The 13713-nt window shown below is 46.9% G+C and overlaps 1 protein-coding gene across 10 annotated transcripts in view; it reads right to left on the bottom strand.

Annotated features, from left to right (window-relative positions):
• The window catches only part of TIAM2 (TIAM Rac1 associated GEF 2), a 130707-nt gene that overhangs the window by 23834 nt on the left and 93160 nt on the right, over positions 1-13713 (bottom strand). The window contains exons 1-3 of one of the 10 annotated variants that reach the window (XM_025422596.3): positions 10539-10694; positions 10050-10346; positions 9149-9295 (exon numbers count right to left, since the gene is read on the bottom strand). The exons of 3 other annotated variants lie outside the window; for them this stretch is intronic. The gene's annotated coding sequence lies outside the window, so the exon portion shown is untranslated. Of the gene's footprint in view, positions 1-3750; positions 4079-9148; positions 9296-10049; positions 10347-10534; positions 10696-13713 lie in introns of those variants that run through there. 6 more of the 10 variants (XM_035710632.2, XM_035710630.2, XM_035710628.2 and 3 more) reach the window with 6 other exon arrangements.

Raw genomic sequence — 13713 nt, 5'->3', positions numbered from 1 at the left:
CACTCTCACGTAGTTTACACAGAATGCCTCATCCAATCCCATATTGCCTGGGCTGGGTACTCGATCTTTGCTTTCCCGTTTTCACCCAGAAAGCAAGCTGTGGCTTCCTTCGGAGGGACGGCTAAAACTGCTCATCAAGAGAGAGATGCATGTGGGCCACAAGTTCTCCTTGACTTCTGAATGCAAAAATCTGCGGCCTATGGTATGAGACTTCAACGACCCCACTCTGAAACAGGAAGCGGCAAGGGTGGATCATCAGAGCAAGGGTCGGCCAACTCAGGCCTCTGAGCCAACCAAACCCTCCATCTGTTGCTGTAGATCAGATTTTATTAGCACTTGGCCGTGCTCATTCACCTGCCTGTTGTCTCTGGCTGAGTCTACCCTGAAATGCAGAGCTGAATGCTTGCCAGAGCCTAAAACATTTACTGTCCCTTCGCAGGATAAGTTTGCCAAAGAATCAAGAGATTCTTCTCTTGAAATTAGCCTTAATATAAAACTCAACATAATCTATAAGACTCTATTCTGAAAACTTTTAGTGAGCAAAGTGGAAATTTAAGAGATGACTTCTGTGTTATTTTTCTTGAGACTACAGATGGCATCTTAATTCACAGAAGATATAAACCCTTTTATGTCCTATGCTTTTAACTGTGTCCAAAATGAAACAAAAACACCTGCATGCTCAACTGGCTCCGATCCAGGCCCAGAAAAATGACTCCAATTCTCCTACTGGTTTTTGCTTTATTTTGTGTTACTTTTTGATGGCTGAGATGATTCTATTTGTCCTGTGACTTGGGGCATTTAGAACTGAATTTAAATTCTATGATTACTTTGTATCACTTAACATCCATTCTAAATATCTTTATCTCGTTAAAGATACTGGTCTCTAAGCCAATATCTTTCAACTGAATTTTTTTTTTTTTTTTTTGTAAAACACATACTTAACTATGACTTTTCTTTCCTATCAACACTACTCTCAGCCACTTTTCCATCCAGAAGTACTGATTTCTGGGCTCAGCTCCACTTCTGTTCTCTTCCTACAGTATTCTCTCATAGCCCACTTTCATTCTGGCAATCAAATAAAGTAGTTGAAACTTGTGTATTTACTGTAACTCTTCCTTTAGCAGTTAATGTCTTCACTGAACATTCTAGTTGGTTTCCGTGTTTATTGCCAGTTTTCCCAAATACAACATTTCTATTCAAGAGTTAGGCCTCTGACTATTCTTGGCAACTGATAATAGCGTACTGAAGCAGTTTTTTTCCGGAAAGGTCTTTAAGTGTCACATATTCTGAGGATTTACGGAGTTGAGATCTTTTCCTATCTTTGTCACTGTATTTGAAGGAAAACAATGCATGAATATAAATGTCAACTGTAATCATATTTCTTGACCAACTAGAGCTCTGATCAATCTGTCCACCACCAATTTTTCAGGCAAGTCAAATCTGTATGATAAATAAAAGATGGGACCAAACAGCTGAACCCTGAAAGGGGGCAATCCCATACTCTTGGCTGTGTCCAACTCTGCCTAGGACAGCTCTGCCCAGCAACCCAAGTCCAGACTGTCCTCCAGCTGAGTCTTCTCCCCTTTCCTGGGGTTCCCTAAGAAGTATATTTTCTTTCTATAGTTGCCATCTACATGGGTTTCCTTGTTGCCTTACCTAGAAAAACAAAAAGTAGGGTAGCACCTGGTTCCTGGCTGCAGACCAAGCACTCAGCTCTGCGAGCAGTTCTCAGATGCTCAGGAAGCTGTAATTCAGTTGCGCCTATTTCAGGTCCTTGATGGTGGTACTCCTTGAGCATCAAAGCTTCCAGACTGCCTTAGAACTACGTCCCCCAGTTGTCCTGGTCTGTCTTTTGGAACACAAGCCTTGGGTTGGCCGCCTCTTGCAGAGTCCTCTTGTCCACGAGGGTGTGTGTGGAGGGTTGCAGGGGGTTTCCCAGCCACACAGACTAATAGATCCTACACGAGCCCCCCACCTCCTCCACCCTGGCTGGGTGCCCCTTGCAGTTCACAAAGCTGTTTCTCACACATGGAATTTTTTTTAATTTCACCTCCTTGAAACTGTCATGGAAATACAGTCCGATTCTTTTTAATAAGGATGGAAGGATTCAAGGGTTGAGGCAACTTTCCGAAAACTCACCAACCAGGGAGTGAGAGGCTCCAGCAATCAGGTCCTGTTGGGTCCTGCTGTCTTTCCACTCCCTGCCTGTCCTAGCAACAGCAAATTCAGAGACAAACATCTACTTTCTTTTCCCTCTTAGTACAGCAAGGCATGAAATCCTTCTTGTGAATCTTATCTTTTATATATCCCACTCTCTCCAAATATAAACTGCAAATATGCTGTTTGGGATAGCCCTGGCCATGGAGACAATCAGAGTCAACCCCAAGTGACAGCAACACCTAGCCACCCATGAAGGAGGCGCAAAACAGCCAGCATGCTTGCCGCTGCCCTGTAACATTCTCCAGAAGAAACCAAGCCATGGTTACTTTCTGGGGCAGGCAGATGAGAGTATGTGCTCTAACTTTGGAATTGAAGGGGGCTATTTCCCTGCCCAAATTTGATGCAGACAAATTCTGAATTCTTAAAACACTTTCCTGAGCATTTCAGCTTCACCATCTATGATCTCTTGCTGCACCACAAACCAAGGTGGCTACGAGGACAGCATCACATGACCTCACTGGAGCTGCAGGAGGAGAGGACCTCTCTTTACCTGCTCTGGAGGCCAGTACCCTTCCCTTGTGACCCTCTGACAACTACACTGACTTCTGCATGGTCAAGGATGGCCCTCAGTCACTTATGGAGAATGGTGTGGGCGTAGGAGAGAAGGTCGAAGTTCTAGGACTTGTCTGAAATCCACATCCCCTTTGGGCTTAAAAAGTCCTAGACTGTCAGTTCCAGTATTTGCCTGAAAATAGTACTTGGAATCTGGTTTCCAAAAAACCGTAGCTTTGGGAAGAAAAAAATCATAAAAATATGAAATATAAATTACTTATTAATGTCCTGACCACCTTTCTTAGGCATGGATATTGCCAAGTGCTAGTTCTCTTGAGTGAGCACAGATATGACCTGCAGGCCCCTTTACTCTTAGCTGTAGTTAAATTCTTTTTGCTAGATTTAAGCAGTGTTTTGTTTTGTTTTTTTAAGATTTATGTATTTATTTGAGAGAGAGAGAGGCAGACAGAGAAAGAGTCCCAAGCAGACTTCATGCTGAGAGCAGAGTCCCACACAGGGCTTGATCTCACGACCCTGAGATCATGACCTGAGCCAAAACCAAGAGTCAGATGGCTTAACTAACTGAGCCACCCAGGCGCCCCATTTAGGCAGTGTTACAATCAAGTTTGTTACATTACTCTGGATTGCATCTTATTGACAGGGTCTCAAATTAATTATCTCAAATGGAACAATTTCTGCCTCACACACATTTATCTGAGACTTTACCACCAATCTCTAAAATCCAGCACCGACTAAATAGAAATGAGGTAATAAAATTTAAACTAGAACGACAATTATTTCTGATAAGGTCAGGCAATTTGATTAATCTTCTAGAAAATCCAAGTCAATAAATCCATAGTAGCCAAAGCCATGTTTCCCCAGGAACGTGGAGCACAGCTGACAGCCTAGGACGGCATACACAGACAGGCAGGAAAGCAAAACAGGCAGGAAAGATATCAGAGACAACATGACCACAACAGAATGTAAATTTTTAAAAAAAATTTTAGAGCCTCAGACACAGCTGATTTTAAATCTCACCTGAGATTAATGGTTTGATAATCGTCTTTCCATCGTGGGAACTCTATCTACAAGACCACCATGTTCAAGCCTTCACCAGGCAACTGAGAAGAGAGCGCAGATGCCCTGCCCCATCCTGGGGCCTGGAACAGCAGGCTGATGCCACCCAGGCCAGTCTTCTCATCTGATCATCCTTTATGTCGTGGCTGAATGAACCATGAAGGTCCTGGATTCTAGAACATTCCAAAGCCAACTCTCCAAGCACCTTGAGAGATAGAAAGGTGGCAGGACTCAAGTGACACCACACTTAAGGAGCCCCAGGCCCGTGCAATGCGAAGCCAGAACTGTCTGAGCAATTGCACATCTAGGAGCTTCCTCATGACGTCTGTTTTCTGAAAACACAAGAGAACTTAGGTGGCAGCAAAGAGTCAGAGAGTGTGAAGGAAGAAGGTGAGTCACAGAGGAGGAGGGATGCCTGGAGGCTGAACAAACAAAAGAAGGGATAGGGAGGCGTGACAACAAACAAGAATGGAAAGGAGAAAAGACAGAACCGGGGTGTCTTCAAAACCCTGCCTTCAGTTTCCTCCTGTCTCCCTTATTAGTGAAAATAGATTTTGTTGTTGCCTGGTCCTTCTTGTTATTATCCAGAACAGCAGAAGACTGATCCATTGATGAAACTAATAATCCAACCTTTCCCCCAGGGGAGTTAGAGGCCAGTCCTGGAAGGGGCGCAGTGTTCCCCGCGGGGTCTCCAAACCCCTGCTCCCTTGGCGCCTGGCCCCCACCCCAGGGGCACTAAGTCAGCTGGAAACTACAGAGGAAATGGCATAATGACTCACAACAACTTCTCAGAACTTTTCAACAAGTGAAAGCAGCTACCATGTGGGACTAGGACATTATTAAAAGGTGAGAATCTACAGGCATGAAGAGAACGCACTGAAGCTCAGATACATCTGTACTCATGCAGCACAAGCGAAGTCCTCACAGGACTCCAATCTCTCACACACAAGATCGTTAACGAAGGCATGGGCATCACTGTCTCAGGCCTCTTGCCAGTGGCTAACATCTGGGAGTGCCTTTGTGGGGGAGGGCCCAATGAATGAACAGAGCTGACCCTACACCAACCCCCATTCTTGGTAAATATTGAAAGTAAGACAGATAAGATTCATGGTGCCCCAAGAGAGGCCAGTCAAAATTAGATCATAACTGTAGCTGGTATTGGAAAGGAGTGAGCAGCAGAGCCCTCAGTAGCTTGTTGACATGACAGGGGCCAGGGTAAAGTTCCCGCAGTGGTCCCAGGGAAACCAGGGGATCACCTGCTCCCTACTCATCCCCTTAACTGGGCATACAACCACCGCTCTGGTCCCACAGACAGCTGTTGACATTACTAAAGGGACCTCTACAAAATGTTGGTTTGAGGTCAAGACCTGAATTTATGCCCTGCCTCCTCAGAAATCACATTTTCTTTCCACTAATTACAGAAAATAAAACTGAAAATGCTAGAACACCAGTGCATAATGCTATACTTGGTGTCCAAAAATGTAGGGATCTCTAACCACCACCATCAATATTCTCCTTGGTCTCAACCTAACGGTTTTTGCCATCTGGGGTGGGGGTCTTAATATGTAATGTCCTTCAATGTCTCTAAGGACTTTAAAATAATAAGGCCTTAATATTGCCAAGCCTACCCCACCAATCAGACCTAAAGATAAAGACAAAGTTCAAAATGTCACTTGGCTAAAGAAACATAGGATTAGGGGTGCCTGGATGGCTCCACTAGTTAAGCATTTGACTCGATCTCAGCTCAGGTCTTGATCTCAGGGTCAAAAAAACAAGGGGTGGTGGAAAGGGAGGTGGGCGGGGGGTAGGGGTGACTGGGTGATAGGCACTGAGTGGGGCACTTGATGGGATGAGCACTGGGTGTTATGCTGTATGTTGGCAAATTGAACTCTAATAAAAAATTAAAAAAATAAAATTAAAAAATTTAAAAAAACTTTTTAAAAAGGAAAGGAAAGGAAAAGAAACACAGTGCTTTTCATTCTGTAAGTACCTGATAATGAAGTCTGTAATGTTACTAATAGTCAACACAAAAGCTAGACTATACAGGTGTCTACTCAATGTGAGAATTATGAACCTAGAGCTCACAGATCCCTAAGGAGGAAATCTGTGGATAAATGTCGTAAGATGAGCAAACCCCCCAGAATTGCAGGTATACCTCTCACGTACATGAGCAATTTCCTGAGGGCCCATCGCTTCCATCAGATGCTCAATGGTCTGCTCCAAGTAATTGTTCTCAACCAGGTAAGAGAATAAAAGACTAGAGAAGACACAGGAATAAAGCACCTACCCATCCTCACCTTCACTGCTCATTTACCTTAAAGCTCATAAATCTTACAGGTTTTAACTTCAATCACTGTGTGAAGGTAAATAAATAACCAGGGTTAATTCTAATTGGATTCTTCTAGAATCTATTTTTAAGCAACTCTCTGTATTCATGAGGAGAAAAGGCTCCGTCAGGTAAAAGACTGCTTCAGATCAGGTGCTGGGGCAGAGGCCAGGACAAGTGTCAGAGCAGCACCCAGTCAGCCCTCCACAACTGGCAGACCTACCCCTCGGTGCGCAGATGTAGAAGTCTGACGGCTCCTCAAGGACAAAGGATTTCAGCTTAAGACTGGGCCAAACCCCCCACTTGTTCTTCCCCACTGACCCCACATCTAGGAGGCTTCCCCCAAGAATATGCACAAGCCTGCAGGCAGTGTTTACTGAAGGCAGGGTCTGGCCTGAGACTCCCCGCTCAGACTCCCCGCCTTCTTCTCCTCCAAAAGGGGAGATTATTCTGTCCCCAATCCAGGAAGCCTAGAAAGAAAAAAAAATATGGAGAAACAGAGGGCTGAACACCATGGAGGACGGGGGTGAAGATGAAAGAATGAACCTCTCCTCCACGACCACATCCAAAAGCCTACGGCCCACCCTGCGACCAACACAGACCACGGGCAACTCGCCGCCCGCCACCCCCCCCCCCGCCCCCCCGCCGGGACGTGCCCGGGCAGGCCAGGCGACAGGACGGTCCCCAGGAGCGCAGCTGGCTGCTCCGAGAGCGTGGGCCCTGCTCGCCCCCCTCCTCCAGTCTCCCCCCAGGGCGGTGGGAGCAAAGGCACGGCCCCTGCCGTTTCCCAGGACAGGACGAGGAGCAGAAATGAAGGTGGCAAGCAAGTCTCCGTGCCCGGAGCGGCCGCCGTGGCGCACCCCTGCTCCGCGGGGTGAGGCCTCAGTGGCCGGGTCGGGCGTCTCGGGCGTCTCGAGGCGCCTTGCTGTGGGCCTGCCGGTGTGGGGACGGGTGGGGACGGGTGGGGACGGGGGCAATCACAGCCCTCGGCTGCCTCCACCGCCCGCCCGCCGCCTCGCGCCCCGGTGCCAGCGGGGCCTCCGACCGCGTCCTGCTCCTTCCTCCCTCCTGTGGGACCCCCAGGAGGGCCCCAGTGACACCTCCTTCTTGTTCCCGGAAAACCAGCAGGAAAGGCGGAGTGTGGAGGAGAATGAGGAAGGGCCAGGGGAGGCAGGAAGCAAAGGGCCGCGGAGGGGTGGGGGCGGCTAAACATGGGGAGGGAGGACGAGGCTGGAAGGGAAACCAGCCACGCTATCAAGGGAAGGGGAAGACGGGCCCGAGTGGCCCCGAGTCAGTGCCGCGGTGCCCGGTGCCCAGGTGGCTTCCCGAGTCGGGTGCTGTTGTGCTCGGTGCACAGGTGAGAGGACAGGAGAGCAAGAGAACCGTGGCCGGCTCCGGGCCAAGCCCCAGGGCCTGGCGAATACCCTAGAGTCGGGCCTCCAGGCCAGGCTCCCCGGCTCCACTCACTGTGCGGCCTGAACAAGCCTACTCTACGCCGACACAGGGCAGGCAAGCACGGCCCCCGCCACCCCCATACCCCAGGCAAGTCTCGCCGACAAGCAGCCCCAGCATCTGAGCTTCCAGAGCCTCCCTGGCAAAGGCCGAGACAGCGGAGCGCTCATCAGGCACCACCAAGTTACTGGCAGTTTCTGTCTCTCTGGCTCTGGCAGCGGCAGCAGCCCACTCCCCATTTTCCAGTTTGCTCGGGCCCAGGGACAGCACGAGCCGCGCTAGGACCCAGCCCCACAGCCACGTTGGTAGGCTGGCAGCTGGGAGGGCAAGTGGAGAGAAGACACCAGCAAGAGGTCTTCCCACTGCCTTCTTGTCAACTCCACTGGTTGTCCTCTTCCCTGGGACAAGCTCTCCCTGCCCAAACTGCTTGCCATGTAGCTACTGGCTCTCAACGCCAACCCACTGCCTCCACTCCCTGCCGGCCCTCCCCAGACCCTGCACCGAGATTTGGCAATTTTTTTCTTTTCTCCTCCTTTTTCTTTCTCTCTCCCTGCCCCCACCTTGCCTCTCCGTCTCCCTCTCATCTGACTCTACAGGTGACATCTCTAACCCTGCTGAACAGAGTACGCAAGTGATCCTTGGCAACAAAGAGGATAGGGCTCCTGTATGCTTCACGGCGCAGCAACGACGTCCCTTCCTGACACACCCAGCGAAGAGCTGACATCTTCTTGACAAATCAGCCCTAGAGATCAGGATAGACCAGGTGCAGAGCACGAACACCTGGCGCTAGGAAAACAGTAATTAAAAAGAAAGAATTCCAGCTCTAAAGAGATCAAACAGACTTTTAGACTCCCATGAAAACTAAGCATAGTTGCTTCCAACAAATCCACAAACTTGCCACCTCGTGCCTGCCACATGGACGTCCAGCGTTAGAAACGCAGAACGGTGCATGTGAGAGCTGGGCCGAAAACTCAGCTCGCCTTGACCCTTTACAGCCTGTAGCCTCGGCGCCTCTCTATGTCCTGCAGAGACGCTTCTCTTCCAAAAGGCGCGAGCCTGCAAGACCTCCTGCCGGATGAGGGCTCAGGCTTCAGTAAGCAACTCGATACTCACAGCCCACTCCTGCTAAAGAGAAAGGCACACTGGACAGATACTCTCCTGTTCAATCATTTGAAGCAGCCCTTTAGGAAAGGGCGTCCATCCACAGCACTCTATAAGAAAAACCAGCTCAAAGGTGGGTGGGCTTTGTCTTCAGGCAGGTGACAAAGAGCTAAGAGGACCCAACTGCCAGGACCTTCGTTTCCAATTCTTTTTTGTCCCCTGGGACAGCTCAACAGGATTTGACCCCCTGATACCAACTTCAGGACGACTAGGTGGGCAGCGAAGAGGGGTATGTGGGGTGTTAGATGCGCAGAACAAGAAAGCATTCAGAACGCTCTGTGTGCATGAGACACATCAGGCAGGAGGACCTCTGAACCTCCCAACCCCTCACGAGTGTGTGTGTGTGTGTCTGTGTGTGTGTGTCATCCTGCACAATCCTCTCCACAACGCGGGACTCACGGCACTGTTATTTTTACTCACCAGTGAGGACAGAGGCTTAGAACGGTCGGGTACCTTGCCCCAGGTCAGGCACTGGCAAAGCCTGGTGAGTCAGGATACAGATCCAGGTCTCCAACCATCAGGCCGAGAGTTCTTCCCATTATACCTCTGCCCGGCCGGATTTATGCACTGTGAAAGAGGACTATCTCACCCTGGAGAACGCCAGACTTCAAGTCATTTGCAGGGACAATGGGTCTGCTTGGAGGATGCTACCTCTCCAGTCAGATGGTGGGGATTATGTCAGACGACATGCGCTCAGAAATAGGTATGTTTAGCCCTTTCAAAGACATCATGATCATGTTAATCTACTGAATAGCATCCATGTCAAAAGACCACGATTTATAAAGAAACTGTATCTTAATTTCACTTTTTGACCAAAACATCTCATGACCAGACGGATCTTGAAATAATTCAGGAGACTCAAAGATAAGTAAGAAAGATGTACAACATGAGAATGCTGGAAAACCAAGAATATATCCAGTAATCTTTTCCTTTGGCTTCTCAGATATGCAAGCTCTTAAAAGGAATTCATGTAAAAAACCCAAAAGGTTAAGATAAGTGGGTGAGCAGGCATTAAATACTAAATGCAAGTTATGTTCATGCTGTGTTCTAAAACTAACCATTAGCGCATGTCCCTTTTTTCCACCTTGCACAAATGAAAGGGCAAATAGATCTTAAGCATTATTAAATTGCAAAGAGCACAACACACAGTCGTCACGCTGTGTATCTCCAGACTCCCAATGCTCTCTGTTCTAGCAACACAACGCCTACAAACTGTAAAAATAATCACTGCCAAAGCTACACTAGGTGATTATATAAAATTCTTCTAAAAAGCTGAAAAAAATATTTAATCAGGAAAAACTAAAGTAAAAATTCTGCTTACCTCACAGAAAATGGTTTCAGTTTTGTGGATTTTCTTTTACAGCATTAAGTCCAATACTAGCATGTGCTATGCTCCAAAGAAATTTCACAAAGCATAAAATTATTTACCATCTTCCAATTACTCCTCTTCCAAGCGGATTTTTACAGAGTAAGTATTTGGAATTTCCGGGCTTTCTGATACATTTCAAAAGGACAAAAGTACTTCAGAGATCCATTGAAAAATCCTTGCAATGTGGGAACGAGAAAGGAAAAGTGCCACAGAGAAACTAGAATCCAAAAGAAATTCTCGCATCCTTAGCTGTAAAGAGCATTTAACGATTACAGTCAGGATCCCTTCTGGAAAGAAAGGCATATCTTCTCATCTGCATAACAATCTAAAGACATTTCAGAGTAAAATCAACTTTCAAGACAGAGAAAAGGAAACCATGCAAGCATGCCTACATTTGGATCAACATCCACACCCCTGAGATCAAAGCCCTCACTTACTTACATGCTGTACAGAGAAAGGAAAAGTTCAAAGAAACCTGCTCCCTCGGGGAGAAAGGATTACATCTACAGTCGGCTGTTGGGAAATGAGTAAGATGCACGTTCTCACTCTCATCTCCAGGCAATGAAAAAAATCCCAAACTGTTGTTCCAAGTCACATTGGCAAGGACGTCCTAGCGCCACCAAGCTCTTCCTCCGAGGCAGCGCCGGTGGTTGGGCAAGCTCACCCCCTTCCTCTAGATTTCCAGCCCATGCCCAACCTGCCGGCTCTGGGAAGGCACCAGGTCAGGGCACTCTCAGAGATGACAGAGACACCGAGTGCCACATCTTCAGAGTCAGCTCAGAGACAGCAAAGTGGAATGCAAACCGTATTTCTGCAGGGCCTGCTGAACCCACCTCAAGTTCCCAGAACAACCCAGAAACTCTTTCAACCCCTTTGCCCAAAGAGAAACTGTTTATTCCTTTCAAAATCCAAACTGTTACAATAGTGCAAGCTAATTGCTAACAATACTGGGTGGAAAAAAAAAAAAAAAAAGAGCCCCCACACAGGAGAGGTTGACAGGGGCACACAAAGAGCTGTGACAGTAATAGGCACCCTTGAAGAGCAAGAAGGCAATCAATTATGAGCCATTTGCAGAAATTGCGGAGCTGTCAAAAGCCCCACTTACAGCTGTGCTTCATCAAGCCAGGCTGCATTTGATTTTCAAGGGAAATTATTCCTTATTTCAAAGTCTAGAATATTATTAGTAAAATATCCCAAACAACTCAGGTTCAACCAGGGTCTAATCTGAAAAGAAGTTAATGACCCCTAAGGAGGCTACAGGGGCCAGAGTGGGAAGCCCAGTAGCCAGAGGCTGGTCTTCTCTCCAGAGAAGTGACCACCTCCTGTGGGCACCGTGGGGGCAGTGCCAGGGCAAGCCCGAAAGATCCATGCCTAACAGTGGGACACACACCATCAAACCACACTGGAAAACAGAAAAAGACTGCTTTTAGGTATAACCTGATGTTTCCAAGGGGCTGAAAATAATAATACAGAACAACTGTCTTTTAATTCTTTTTTTTTTTTTTTTTAAGAGCAAAAGAATGAGCAAGCATGGTGCAGAGGGGCAGAGGAGGGGGAGAGAGAATCTCAAGCAGGCTCTACTCCCAGTGCAGAGCCCAAAGTGGGGCTCCATCTCACAACCCTGAGATCACAACCTGAGCTGAAATCAAAAGTCAGATGCTTAACCGACTGAGCCACCCAGGCACCCCCATCTTTTAATTCTTATATTCAGAGCTTTCTTTTCACTAACATACATCCCAATTATTACGTCTGATAGTCACCGATTCTTCTTTCTCAAGGAGCAAAGAACGTGTGAACTAAGTAACTGCCAGGCACTTCACGGAGATTAAGAAATGTCCTGAAGTCTATTATTATGGACGGATGATATTCAGGTTTGAAAAAGATCAGATGACGACTACTCTGGACTTGAGAGGGATTGACAGCACTGCTCACCACGATGATATTCTCTTTCAATATTTTTGTCTTCTGTGTTCTTTGGTATTTTTTTTTCTTAAGATTTATTTGAGAGAAAGCCAGCACATGTGAGTGCAGAGAGGGGCAGAGGGAGGGAGAGAGAATGTCAAGCAGACCCCAAGCCCAGCAGGGAGCCCGATTCAGGGCTCACTCTCACCACCCTGAGATCACAACATGAGACGAAATCAAGAGTCGAGCACAGCCAACTACACCACCCAGTCACCCCTCTTTGGTATTTATTTATTTGTTTTCTCCTCTAACCATTTTTAGCAATGAAAACTCAGCTCAGCCAGCTCCAATTTCAAGCTCAACTACAGCTTTTCTTCCTCTCCTCAAAGTCTAACTGATATTCCAATGTGCATTTGCTAAATGCTTTGTTTCATCATGTCAGACACTGTTAAATGACAATTGGGAATAGCCTTAACATGGTAACTTTTGTGTATTTATTTTATTGAATGTTAAAATCTGGAAAAATAATTTAATTTCCTTCTTAAGAACTTTAATGTGGAACTCAAATAAGAGACAACAGAGAGGAAATCATTATCCCTCATGGCATTAAGTGATTTTCCCCAAGCTGCTACAGTGCCCTTCGGGCACACTTACCTTAAATAGACAGCCTGGCTTCTAGAGTGTCTCAGAAATATTTACTTTTTTTACAAAAATTTAAGAATTAGCAATCAAAACACATCTTGTTGATGCTCTAGGACACATTTCTTAAAAAAATAATAATCACCATTAGCTGTGATGTCGGGCTCCCAAAGTACTAATCCACCAGAGATCAAACAAAGGCATAAGACTAAAAATGTGGACAATTTTGGTTTTAGTAAAAGACACTCTATCCTGGGGGCACAGCTAGACCAGTGCAGGCAGCTGAGCATTTCATATGAGGAATCAGAAGGAAGAGAAGAAAGATTTTGGAGGAGGTGGATCAGGAATGGGTGAGAAAATTGCTGTGTGGTGGTGGGGGGTGGCACAGAACCCATTCTGCGGTAGGCAGGCTCCAACCTGATCCCCTTCTCACAGTGACTATCACCAACGGGTGTGCCACATGGCCGCTCCCCAAAGGGACTAGCCCTGGTAGCAGGAGTCTAACCCAACAGACTGTAAGTTGTCTTCAAACACCTGTCATAGCTTCTATATCTCCATTCTTATATTTGAGACAAAAGCAAGGAATTGAAAACAGAGTTATAATGTCAAAACCAACTAAAGCTGTACTGTGTATTACAACAGATCACGTCAATCAGACCATTTCTGAAAGGATGTTCAATGAACAATTAAAAATGTAGGAAAGGCGTGGACTGTAACAAGTGGGGGCGGGGCTTCGGAGAAATCAGAACCCTCACACATCATTGATGGGACTGTACAATGGTGCAGCTCTGTGGAAAACAGGTGGGCTGCTCCTCAAAAAGCTAAACACAGAATGGCCACGTGACCTAGCAATCCCACCCCTGGATGCACATCCAACAGAACTGAAAACAAGGATGCGAACAGCTATTTGTATACCAATCTTCACCGCAGCATCACCCACGACAGGCAAATGGTGGAAACAAGCCAAAAGTCCCTCAACAGATGAACAAGTAGACAAAACGCAGCACAGACAGTGCAATGTTACTCAGCCTTCAAAAGAAGCGAAGTTCTGACACACGCTACGCCATGATGAACT

Source organism: Canis lupus, chromosome 1 (assembly GCF_003254725.2).
Source record: "Canis lupus dingo isolate Sandy chromosome 1, ASM325472v2, whole genome shotgun sequence".
Taxonomy (NCBI): domain Eukaryota; kingdom Metazoa; phylum Chordata; class Mammalia; order Carnivora; family Canidae; genus Canis; species Canis lupus.
The sequence above is the reverse complement of the archived record's forward strand: the minus strand, read 5'-3'. Positions and strand labels throughout refer to the sequence as shown.